General features: G+C 42.1%; 1 long non-coding RNA gene across 2 annotated transcripts in view; it reads left to right on the top strand.

The window, feature by feature from the left end:
• LOC130706375 (uncharacterized) overlaps window positions 1-7,340 on the top strand; it is a 35,246-nt gene extending 27,906 nt beyond the window's left edge. Inside the window, exons 2-3 of one of the 2 annotated variants that reach the window (XR_009006638.1) lie at window positions 3,465-3,683; window positions 6,511-7,340. This is a non-coding gene — a long non-coding RNA (uncharacterized LOC130706375). The remainder of the gene's footprint in view (window positions 1-3,464; window positions 3,684-6,510) is intronic. The other variant, XR_009006639.1, reaches the window with a different exon arrangement.
• Window positions 7,341-11,055: the final 3,715 nt, after the last annotated feature.

The raw sequence follows: 11,055 nt of genomic DNA on the forward strand, positions 1-11,055 counted from the left end.
ATTTCCTTTCAATACACTGGAACAAGAGTATTTCATCATATGAAAAGAATAAACCATTTATAATAACAAGAAAAAATAAAGTCTTTTGGATTGTTCTACCAAAAGAAACACAAGAACAAATGAAGAAAATTGCAGAGATTTAATGTCCTGTTGACAGACATAGCTGAGAATATAATTTAAGAAACGTATCATACTGAAAGTCTGAAAAATTTGGTAGCATAAAGATGCAAGCAGTCTCTCTCTCTCTCTCATAGTTACAGCAAAATTTTTTTCAAAAGCTTGACTACCTGACTTTAAAACTGATATACAAATAGCCAATATTGGTAAAATAAATTTGAAGAAGAAAAACAAGGGGGGAGATTATTCTTGCAGATGACAAGTTATCTTTAAGGATGCAATAGTAGGAATGCAGTGGTGCCTGGGTGCTGGGATTCAAAACAGTCAATGGAAGGCATGGTGGTGTGTGACAAATCCATGGGTAAACCATGACCTAATCAATATGGCGCTGGGACCACTCGTTCTCCATAAGGACCAAGCCATACTTCAAAATCAAAAGTTTCAAGTAAATCAACAATGCTTCAAAAAAAAAAAATCAAAGGATTCAAGATTAAGCAGTTAGGTTTAAAAGGTGAAACCTTAAAACTCTTTAGAAGAAAATACAAGCAAATATATTTATGACCTTGCAAAAGAAAGAATTTTTTAACCAAGAGACAATCAGCAGAAACTCTGAAAGGAAAAGACTGATGCATTCAATGACATGAAAACGAAGAACTTCTTTGCCTCACGACTCCTATAAAGGAGTGACCAGGCAAGACACAGATTGGGGGAACATATCTGCTATAAATAATCCACAGAAGATTAGTATTCATAATACATAAAGAACTCCTACACGTCCACTTGAGAAGACCACATGATTATAGAAAAACGGGTGAAAGACTCCAACAGGCATTTCAAAGAAAAGGAAATCTAAGTTACAAATTAAACAAAGAGAAGCAGCTCACTCAGCGGTCATCAGGGATATAAAATTAAAACCAGAATGGGTATCTAATAGTGTAACCAAGTGGGACCCTATGGGGCCTTCCCAGACAGGTCTCCCTCGCCTCCTCCCGCCCCATGTCCTCCACCTGCCTTTTGTCTGTAGAAGAACTTTAGTCAAAGATTGCATTTAATCAGAGAAGTGAGAAAATGCAGAAAGAAAAGAAAACAGTCAAGCAAGACAAAATAATAATTGTTTGGCCATTAAACAAAGTCAAGGACCTTTAGTTCCTCCTCAAGGGCTATAGATCATATTCTGAGCCATGTCCTTTGAGCTGTTTTGCAGATACTGAAACCCCACCAGGTGGGAGAAGTTAACTGCATGCTGCCCACCAGCATGGAGAACCCAGACCGGTTGGAACCAGAAGGTTGAAGATGTAGACTGCTGATGACCTCACCACCAACCAATCAGAAGAAGGTCCACGAACTGACCACATACCCACAGACCCCCTCCCTCACTCTGTCTTTAAAAACCCTCCCCTGAAAGCCATCAGGGAGTTCAGGTCTTTTGAGTACTAACTGCCTGGACTCCTTGCTTGATGCCTGCAATAAGCACTGCACTTTCCTTCACCACAATCCAGTGTCAGTAGATTGGTTTTACTTCACGTGGGTGAGGGGACCCAAGTGTGGTTTGGTAACAACAGTAGCAAAAGCTGAGCACAGACATGGGAACACTCATACTGTGCCTGTAGATGTGCTACAGCTACTTGGAAAAACCACGTGGCATGACTAAGTAAAGATGAGGAAATGCATATGACTCAGTAATTCCACAAATTACTTACCCTGGAAAGACTTTTAGAAATGTGTACTAGGAAAAAAAGACGGGAAGCCCTCCAAATGGTTATTGAGAGGGAAAAAAGAAGTAAGTAAACCACGTGATATTCAGATGGTGGAATAATATACAGCAAAGAAAATGAATAAAACACAGCTAAGTAAATCAACAACATAATTCTCAGAAACAGTGTTGAAGGAAATAGGCATGTTGGAGGAGGAGACATGTAACCCAATGCCATTTATATAAAGATCAAAAACAGGCAAACAACATAATTTACAGTTTAGAGATGAGACCCATGACAAAACTACTCATAAGACAAAATAACGAGGGGGAATTTCCTGGCTGTCCAGCAGTTAGGACTTGGTGCTTTCACTGCTGAGGGCCTGGGTTCAATCCCTGGTTGGGGAACTAAGATCTCGCAAACCTCGTGGTGTGGCCAAAAACAAAAACAAACAAACAAAAACAAATTAATGAGGAACATACATTCAGGATATTTTAACCATGAGGGCTTTGGAGGGACACACAAGAAGCTTATAACATATGGGATATGTGTCTTGCTTTATGCTGCATTGTACATGCGTATTCATATTATTATTTTTTAACTCTGCAAAATATTATATACTCATGCGTGTGTGAAAGGAAAAGAAAATAATTCTATCGACTGGTTTATTTACACTCCGTGGAGAGAATTTATCAGTGATTTTGTAACTGCAGCAAGTCAATCAGAATTTCAGACCCAGAAGAGACCAGAAATAGAGAATAAGCATGGAGGAAAAAACCCTCAAAGTCACAGTTATTGGTAGAATAGGTTGAGAACCAGCTTTTTTTCTCTCCTTCTCTCGTTTTACTAAGCAATATATCCCACATATGACAGGACATATTTCCAATATGTTGACCTTAATCTTTCTCTAGGAAAGACGTCAACTAGACTTCATGTATGCAAAGCTAGTCTAAAAGTATCTTGCCCTTTTTAAAATGAAAATAATTATTTGTTCATTTTAGAAGTGTACGTTCTCATTCTTTTTATGTATTTATAAAATAACCCCCAATTGAACCAATCACCAACAGAAAGCATCTTATCTGGTTTTGGTGAAATGTGACCGTCCTGACTATTAAAGCAAGTACATGTGCTTTGAATATGAATATGAACATGATTTTAAAGTGATAATTGAAAGATTTGTTAATTCTTATTACTTCCTTGTAAAGGCTCAGGGTTGAAAACTGATTTTCTAGAGTAAAAATAATAACAGGTGAATTCATTGCTACCACATTTTGCCCCCATCACCCAAGCTGGTGGTTCGCTTTCTCAATATTAAAAATATATATATATGTACACGTTTCTGTTCAATCCTGCTGGGCCCTAATTCGGACGTTATCTCCGCCTTTCTTCTCTTTTTTCCAAATGCGGTCTGTCACTACATCCTGTTGACTGTGCTCTTATCAGGTCCTTCAAACTGGAGCCTTTCTCTGCTTATCGCCCTCATCAATCCCCCACCCAGGACTGCGCGGGGCTTGTACCTGTGTGCTCACCACAGCCTTCCTCTGGGTTTCTGTTTGGACCGTCACACGCCCTGACTGTGGCAGACGGAATTATTTTTCTGAGATAGTATGATATGCTCATGCGACAACTCACACAAGTTTTCTTGTTCTGCAGGAGGAAACCCGTCCACGGGGCATCCATTTCTAGACCCTTCCAGACCAAGGCACGTGTTCCCCCATGCCGTGGCGGCCCACATTTACCATCTGGCCCTTCACAGGAAGAGTGTGTCAACCCTCGGTGTGGACAAACCCCGTTCTTGTCCCCAGAGAGGTCAGCACGTGAGGATGGAGAGAGATGAACTCATGATTATAACCTACTGTGAGACCTCCTAGGGTGAGGGCAGAGCAGAGTAATCATGTTGCATTCAGAGAACTTCTGGAATGAAATCTGACACAGGATGGGATGGATGGTACCTCCTCCACTCAACAACCCTGGAATGAATAAATGCACCACGCATTTCAGACACTACAAAGAACTCCAATACGTGATCCCAATCGTTCATTCCCCCTTGAATACCTCCGCTTGGAGTTTTGTCTTTTTTTTTTTTTTTTTTTTTTTTTTAATTTATTTTTTTGGCTGCGTTGGGTCTTCGTTGCTGCACGCAGGCTTTCTCTAGTTGCGGCGAGCGGGGGCTACTCTTCGTTGTGGTGCGCGGGCTTCTCACTGCAGTGGCTTCTCTTGTTGCGGAGCACGGGCTCTAGGTGTGCGGGCTCAGTAGTTGCGGCTCACGGGCTCCAGACAGCAGGCTCAGTAGTTGTGGTGCACGGGCTTAGCTGCTCCGCGGCATGTGGGATCTTCCTGGACCAGGGCTCGAACCCGTGTCCCCTGCATTGGCAGGCGGATTCTTAACCACTGTGCCCCCAGGGAAGTCCCTGAGTTTTGTCTTTTCTCACTTTTTCTAAACCTATATTTTTTTTCGTCAAATGATTTGTGTGCACTTCAGAGAACGGAATTTTTTTTATTTTTAAATCTCAATTCGGTAAAACGTTACTAAGGGCTTATGACGTGTGAGGGGTATAAGGGTCGGGGTTGGTCTTAAAGATGCAAACAGGTGAGGCACTTTGTATTTGTCAGGTAGGGCTACAATAACAGAATACCATGGGTTGGGGGCTCCAGTAACAGAAATTACTGTTTCCCAGCCCTGGAGGCTGGACATCCCAAATCGAGGTGTGGGCAGGGCTGGTTTCTCCCGGGGCCCCTTGCCTTGGCGTGTGGACGGCTGTCTTCTCCCTGTGTCCTCAGCTTGCCAATTCTCTGCACATGCCAGTAGACAGAGAGAGAGAGAGACATACAGAGAGAGACAAGGAACTGTGGTGTCTCTTCCTCTCCTTACAAGGGCACAGCCCTGTGGGGTTAGGGTGCCACCCTGATGCCCTCAGTGAACCTTAATTACTTCCCTAAAGTTCCTGTCTCCAAATATGTCCTCAGAGGGGTTACGGGAAGACACAGTTCCGTTCATAACAGCCTTACTCACAATTGCATGCTGATTCCATGGGACCTAACAGTTCCTTCCTTCCTTCCTTCCCTCCTTCCTTCCTTCCTTCCTTCCTTCCCTCCTTCCTTCCTTCCTTCCTTCCTTCCTTCCTTCCTTCCTTCCCTCCTTCCTTCCTTCCTTCCTCCATCCCTCCCTCACTTCTTCCTTCCTTCCTGAAGAAAAATTCAAATATATATTACATCACTCATTATTACTAATAATGGACCCTATGGGAGAAAATTACCACGACTCTATAAAGATAACTAGTAAGTCGCTTATTTTCTTCTCATCTTGTTGCCAAAGATAACGAATTGGTCTTGGCTTGTGAATTTGTGATGCACGTGATTTTCATGCTGATTCGTGGTTAGCATATCGGTCTAAATGTCTCACTTCATTTTTCTCAGGGATAAATAGGCTAAGAACGTACGGAACAATCAGATGATTTTATTCCTTGCTTTTGAGTGAAGGTCACTGGGGGCCTTTGCCTGGGAGTCTGAGGGAGACCCTGAGAAAACAGAGCAAGGCCTACATGCCGTTCATTTTCCCTATATCCCCAGAAGGGGGGGGGAATGAAATATTTCAAGGTAATGAGCACAAAAGTGGGAGAGCCCCAAGCCTCCAAAAGGTAGCCACGATCCCCCGCCTTACTGAGCGTGGCCAGATGACTGGAGCAGTCGTCCAGGCTTAGGCATGTCCCTCCTTTGGGGTGAGTTAAGGATTGTGGGTGGAAGTCCAGCTGGATGATCTTCAACGCCAGTTTCCCGTTCAAAGAATCGCGTTCCAGTGACTGCATCTGTTCCCGTGTGGTGGACGCCCCCCGGAAGGGCAGGTTGCAAGACGGCGAGGTACAGACTTCCCCGCAGGTGCCCCGTGCACGAGGGCCCATCCCCGAGCTCACCCTGGGCACAGCCCAGACGCCCGCCAGCCGAGCACGCAGACCTGCCCAGGAGGCAGTCCTCCACTCCCGGGCTCCGCACGGCTACTGGGAGCTGTACATCCAGCCCGCAGCGACCCCCCACCCCGCCCCCTCTATTCCCTCTGGATGTTCTTCCCGAAAGAGACGATCTGCGCCTGTTTCGGACACGAATGCCACCTCCCTCAGTTCGTAGCTAAGCCAGTCTGGGCTCGTGTCGCTAAGAGATGGCATGGAAGCATCTCCGCTTGTCGGTTAAAGGCTGCAAAGCAGGAAGAGAGTCTGATGTGAAGATTGGATCAAGCCTGGGCAGCCTCAGCTCTGGATTCCCTGGGGCCTGTCATTTGAAGGCTGATGCGTTGGCTTCATCTTCTGGGCCTTCCTGCTAATGTTCTGCGTTTTGATCTGTTTCCCGTTGATTACTTTTTATGACTTAGAGACAAGGCTCAATGAAAACAGATTCGGCCAAATGTATCTGGTTTTGTAATAGCTCCAGCACATGCTGAGGAATAGAAGGGAAATCGAAATAAGGGAATAGAATGGGATTTTTAGATTTCCTATAAATTTTGTTCCTACAAACTCACATTGTTTTACACACACACACACACTCACCATCCATCCACCCATCCATCTACCCAACCATCCATCCATCCATTCATCCACCGTCAATCCATCCATCCATTCATCCATCCATCTTTTATTCTCTGTTTCTCTTTATTTGTGTATTTTGAGGCCAAAATTGAATTTAATACTCCTTTTCTTCTGCCTTCCAGGGAAGGTGGAGATAGTTTACAGTGGAGAAATGCAAACATTTTTTCTCTCGGCTGAAGCATCCATTTGTAAATAGCCTTTGGCCCCCTGAAGTTCTTCTCCTTCACTGATTCTGAAAATCCATCCTGCTCTCCCCAAGGCACATATCCAGGCCCTCCTAAGACCCAGAAGAACGCCAAGATTTCTATTTAAGGAGCGTCCCTCTTCTTCAAAGGTGGCTGTGGTTATAAATAGCCGCATTTTAAAAAATTGAATGTTTATGTTTTCATCAGACTGTCAAGGTTAGGAAAACTGGCCTTCAAATACAACCACCCTGGATTTGGATTCTGGCTATGCCTACATAACAAATTCATGTGATTGTTGTGAAACCAGCGCAAGATATTTCATGTAAAGAGCTTATTATAATGTTTGGCATTTAGTGAGGAACCAATAATAAGCATTGCTTAACAATAACAATGATAATAGATCGTCTTATCTTTTGTATACTGAATAATAATAATAATAAATTTAATGTTTGGTACACTGCTTAATAATAATAAGGAAAACTTCTTATGTTTGGTCATTAGTAAATAATCAATAGTAGTTTAATTCAGATTTATAAATAAATTTAATGATAACATTTATTACTATTTTATATATTTGTAATAGTTCTATGTGCCTAACATAAACCGATCCTGTTTTGCTGGGTGTTGCAGAATATGGCATCAGTTTTGGTAGGTATGGGAAAAGAATATTGAAAAAAAAAATGATTTCTCCATTTGCATGAAGAGTCATGAAAATGTTAAATTTTACCATCCGTGATCATGCCCCAGCTGACTGAATACACCATTACTCAGATCCTATAAGCTGCTTGGTGATTTTCTGTTTTTAAAAAATTTCAGCATCTAACTAAGTAAATCTACTTTGGGTTAAGCAACTCTGGATGTTATTTGTAATTAAGCTGTCATCTGTTTTCCCAATATTTATCAGTCCCTTTCATATCACTAAAACCCACATTTGGCTTGTTTGTGGAAATAAAGAACACTGGCTAAGGAGTTTCCAATAATTTTAGATAAATACTCTGGTTTATCAAAAGATTTTGTCATTCTTAGAAAAAAATAATTTTAAAAACAGATCTCTAAAAACATATATAGAAAACAGCGTGCAATATGCCCTAATGAAATGGAAGGACATTGTGTGCTAAGCACATTTTCTTTTAAAGTTCATAGAGACTTTAATATTTTAAAAAGTGGATGATATTGAGAAACACCAACATTTGCAGAACCCTAATCAATGTATTTGCTATGAGATGTCTCCTTTTAGGATGTCAGTTCATTTCAACATTGCTGTCAAACTTCTGAGCATCCAATATTTTTTTTCCCTTTACTGAGGTATAATTGACATGTAACTTTATGTTAGTTTCAGGTGTCCAGCATAATGACTTGGTATATGTATATCCTGAGAAATGGCCCCACAATAACTGTAGGTAACGTCTGTCATCACTACACAGAGCTACAATTCTTTTCTTGTCATACTCCAATATGTCCTTTTTTATTGAAGTATAGTTGATTTACAATGTTGTGTTTATTTCTGCTCTACAGCAAAGTGATTCAGTTATACATATATATATACATTCTTTTTATATTCTTTCCCATTACGGTTTATTACAGGATATTGACTGTAGTTCCCTGTGCTCTACAGTAGGTCCTTATTGTTTATCCATCCTGTATATACTAGTTTGCATCTGCTAACCCCAAACTCCCACTCCATCCCTCCCCCACCCCCTCCCCCTTGGCAACCACAAGTCTGTTCTCTCTGTCTGTGAGTCTGTTTCTGTTTTGTAGATAAGTTCATTTGTATCATATTTTAGATTCCACATATAAGTGATATCATATGGTATTTGTCTTTCTCTGTCTGACTGACTTCACTTAGTATGATCATCTCTAGGTCCATCCATGTTGCTGCAAATGGCATTATTTCATTCTTTTTGATGGCTGAGAAGTATCCTATTGTGTATTTCTACCACATCTTCTTTATCCATTCATCTGTCAATGGACACTTAGGTTGCTTCCATGTCCTGGCTATTGTGAATAGAGCTGCTATGAACACGGGAGTGCACGCATCTTTTTGAATCAGAGTTTTCTCTGGATATACGCCCAGGAGTGGGATTGCTGGATCATATGGTAGCTCTTATTTTAGTTTTTTGGGGAACCGCCATACTGTTCTCCATAGTGGGATAAGCCAATATGTTGATTTCAACACTGAAGGAGTTATGAGGGGCAAACGGAGGGGGTAATTCGTAACTTAAATTTGCAGAGCAAGAGGTTTATTTTATTTTGTTTCATCTTTATTTTTAAGCTTTATTCTATTTTTAAAAACTAATAGGGGCTTCCCTGGTGGCGCAGTGGTTGAGAATCTGCCTGCTAATGCAGGGGACACGGGTTCGAGCCCTGGTCTGGGAAGATCCCACATGCCACGGAGCAGCTGGGCCCGTGAGCCACAATTGCTGAGCCTGCGCGTCTGGAGCCTGTGCCCCGCGACGGGAGGGGCCGCGATAGAGAAAGGCCCGCGCACCGCGATGAAGAGCGGTCCCCGCACCGCGATGAAGAGTGGCCCCCGCTTGCCGCAACTGGAGAAAGCCCTCGCACGAACCGAAGACCCAACACAGCCAAAAATAAATAAATAAATAAATAAATAAATAAATAAGAAAATCCTTTAAAAAAAAAAAAAAAAAAAAAAAAAAACTAATAGAGTTTATTTTTTAGAGGAGTTTCAGGTTTATAGAAAAATGAAGCAGGAAGTAGAGAGAGTTCCTATACACCCTCTTTCTTCCCACTCACGCACAATATCTCATATTTTTAAAATTTAGTTTATTGAGATATAGTTGATTTACAATATTGTGTTCATGTCTGCTGCACAGCAAAGTGATGCAGTTATACAGATATATATATATATATATATACACACACATTCTTTTCCATATTTTTTTCCATGATGGTTTATCACAGGATATTGACTATAGTTCCCTCTCCTGTACAACAGGACCTTGTTATTTATCCATCTTACATATAATAGTTTGCATCTGATAATCCCAAACTCCCAATCCATCCCTCCCCCAACCCCCGCTGGGCAACCACAAGCGTGTTCCCTATAACATTTCATACCTTTAACATCTTGCATTCGTGTGGTTCATCTGTTATAACTGATAAACCAATACTGCTACATTATTATTAACTGAAATCTGAGTTTACATTAAGGCTCACTCTTTGTAGCGCATATGCTGGAGGTTCTGACAAATGGATGACGACATCATCTACCATCACGGCATCATACCGAATCATTTCAGTGTCCTAAAATCCCTCCCTCCCCAAGACCCCTGGCCACCGCTGATCTTTGGCTCGCTCTGTGGCTTTGTGTTTTGATGGTTTTACATTTTTAATCTATACCAATTGGAAAGTCAATTGGAATTACTTGGTTCCAGCGTGGTACATCGGTGGCATGTCTATACCCCGATGACTATTTTCCCATAACTCTCCGACGAAGGAGACTATAAAATACACAGTGCCTACCGCAGCCCGTTTTCATTCATTTCCCTGCATTTGTAGGGATGGGACAGTCCGTCTCACTGAGCCAGACCATGGGCTCTCAGCCCACTGTGGGCATCTCTGCCAACGTGGCAGATGGAAATCCTGGCTATTGCACAAGCCCTGCTGTTTCAGGGTCTGTGGGTGGGGCTGCCACCTGCCTACGATATATGGAAATTATATGCGATTCATGAACGCAGTCAGGATGAATATGCTGAAGCAAATGGTTGACGGATTTGTGTTTCATACCCGCTTCTTTTGACCACGGTTCCGGACAAGGCAGGAATGTAGTGTGTCACTCCTTTTTCTTTTTTTAAATCGAAGAGACTTTCACATAATATGTAATTAACCACTGGCATTTAGTAAGCTCATGACACGGTATCACTGTCCTCTCTACGGAGTGCAAAAGCAATTTCATCCCCCCAAAGAAGACATCCATCACACCCATGGACCACTCATTCCCCATCCCCCTTCCTGCAGCCCATGGCAACCACTGATCTGCTTTCTGTCTTGATGGATGTTAACAACAGAATTCAATTTCTTTTTGGAACCATTAACCATCGACGAGTTACAAGATGATGACCATTTCTCTATGTGGTACTCAGTGTATAGATGGCAAAAATGGATATCATATACCTGATATATATTTGCGTTAGAAACTGGCTTATAGGGATAGCGAAATTGCCAGATGGGGTTATTTGTTGGGGTCTCGATGTGGATTAGCTAATCTTACCAACACTTGAATCTCACAGTCTTTTGGTCATGTTTTCAGCTCACACGAAGATATTCAAGCTCAGATAGAATCAAACAAGTTTGTTGTTTTGTTTGCTTGTTTGGTCGTGCCGCGAGGCTTGTGGGATCTTAGTTCCCCGAGCAGGGATTGAACCCGGGCCCCTGGCAGTGAAAGCACCGAGGACCCTAACCACTGGACCGCCAGGGAATTCCTTCAAACAAGTTTTTTCTATAACTTAGTAGTGCACAAGT

This window comes from Balaenoptera acutorostrata, chromosome X (assembly GCF_949987535.1).
Source record: "Balaenoptera acutorostrata chromosome X, mBalAcu1.1, whole genome shotgun sequence".
NCBI lineage: Eukaryota > Metazoa > Chordata > Mammalia > Artiodactyla > Balaenopteridae > Balaenoptera > Balaenoptera acutorostrata.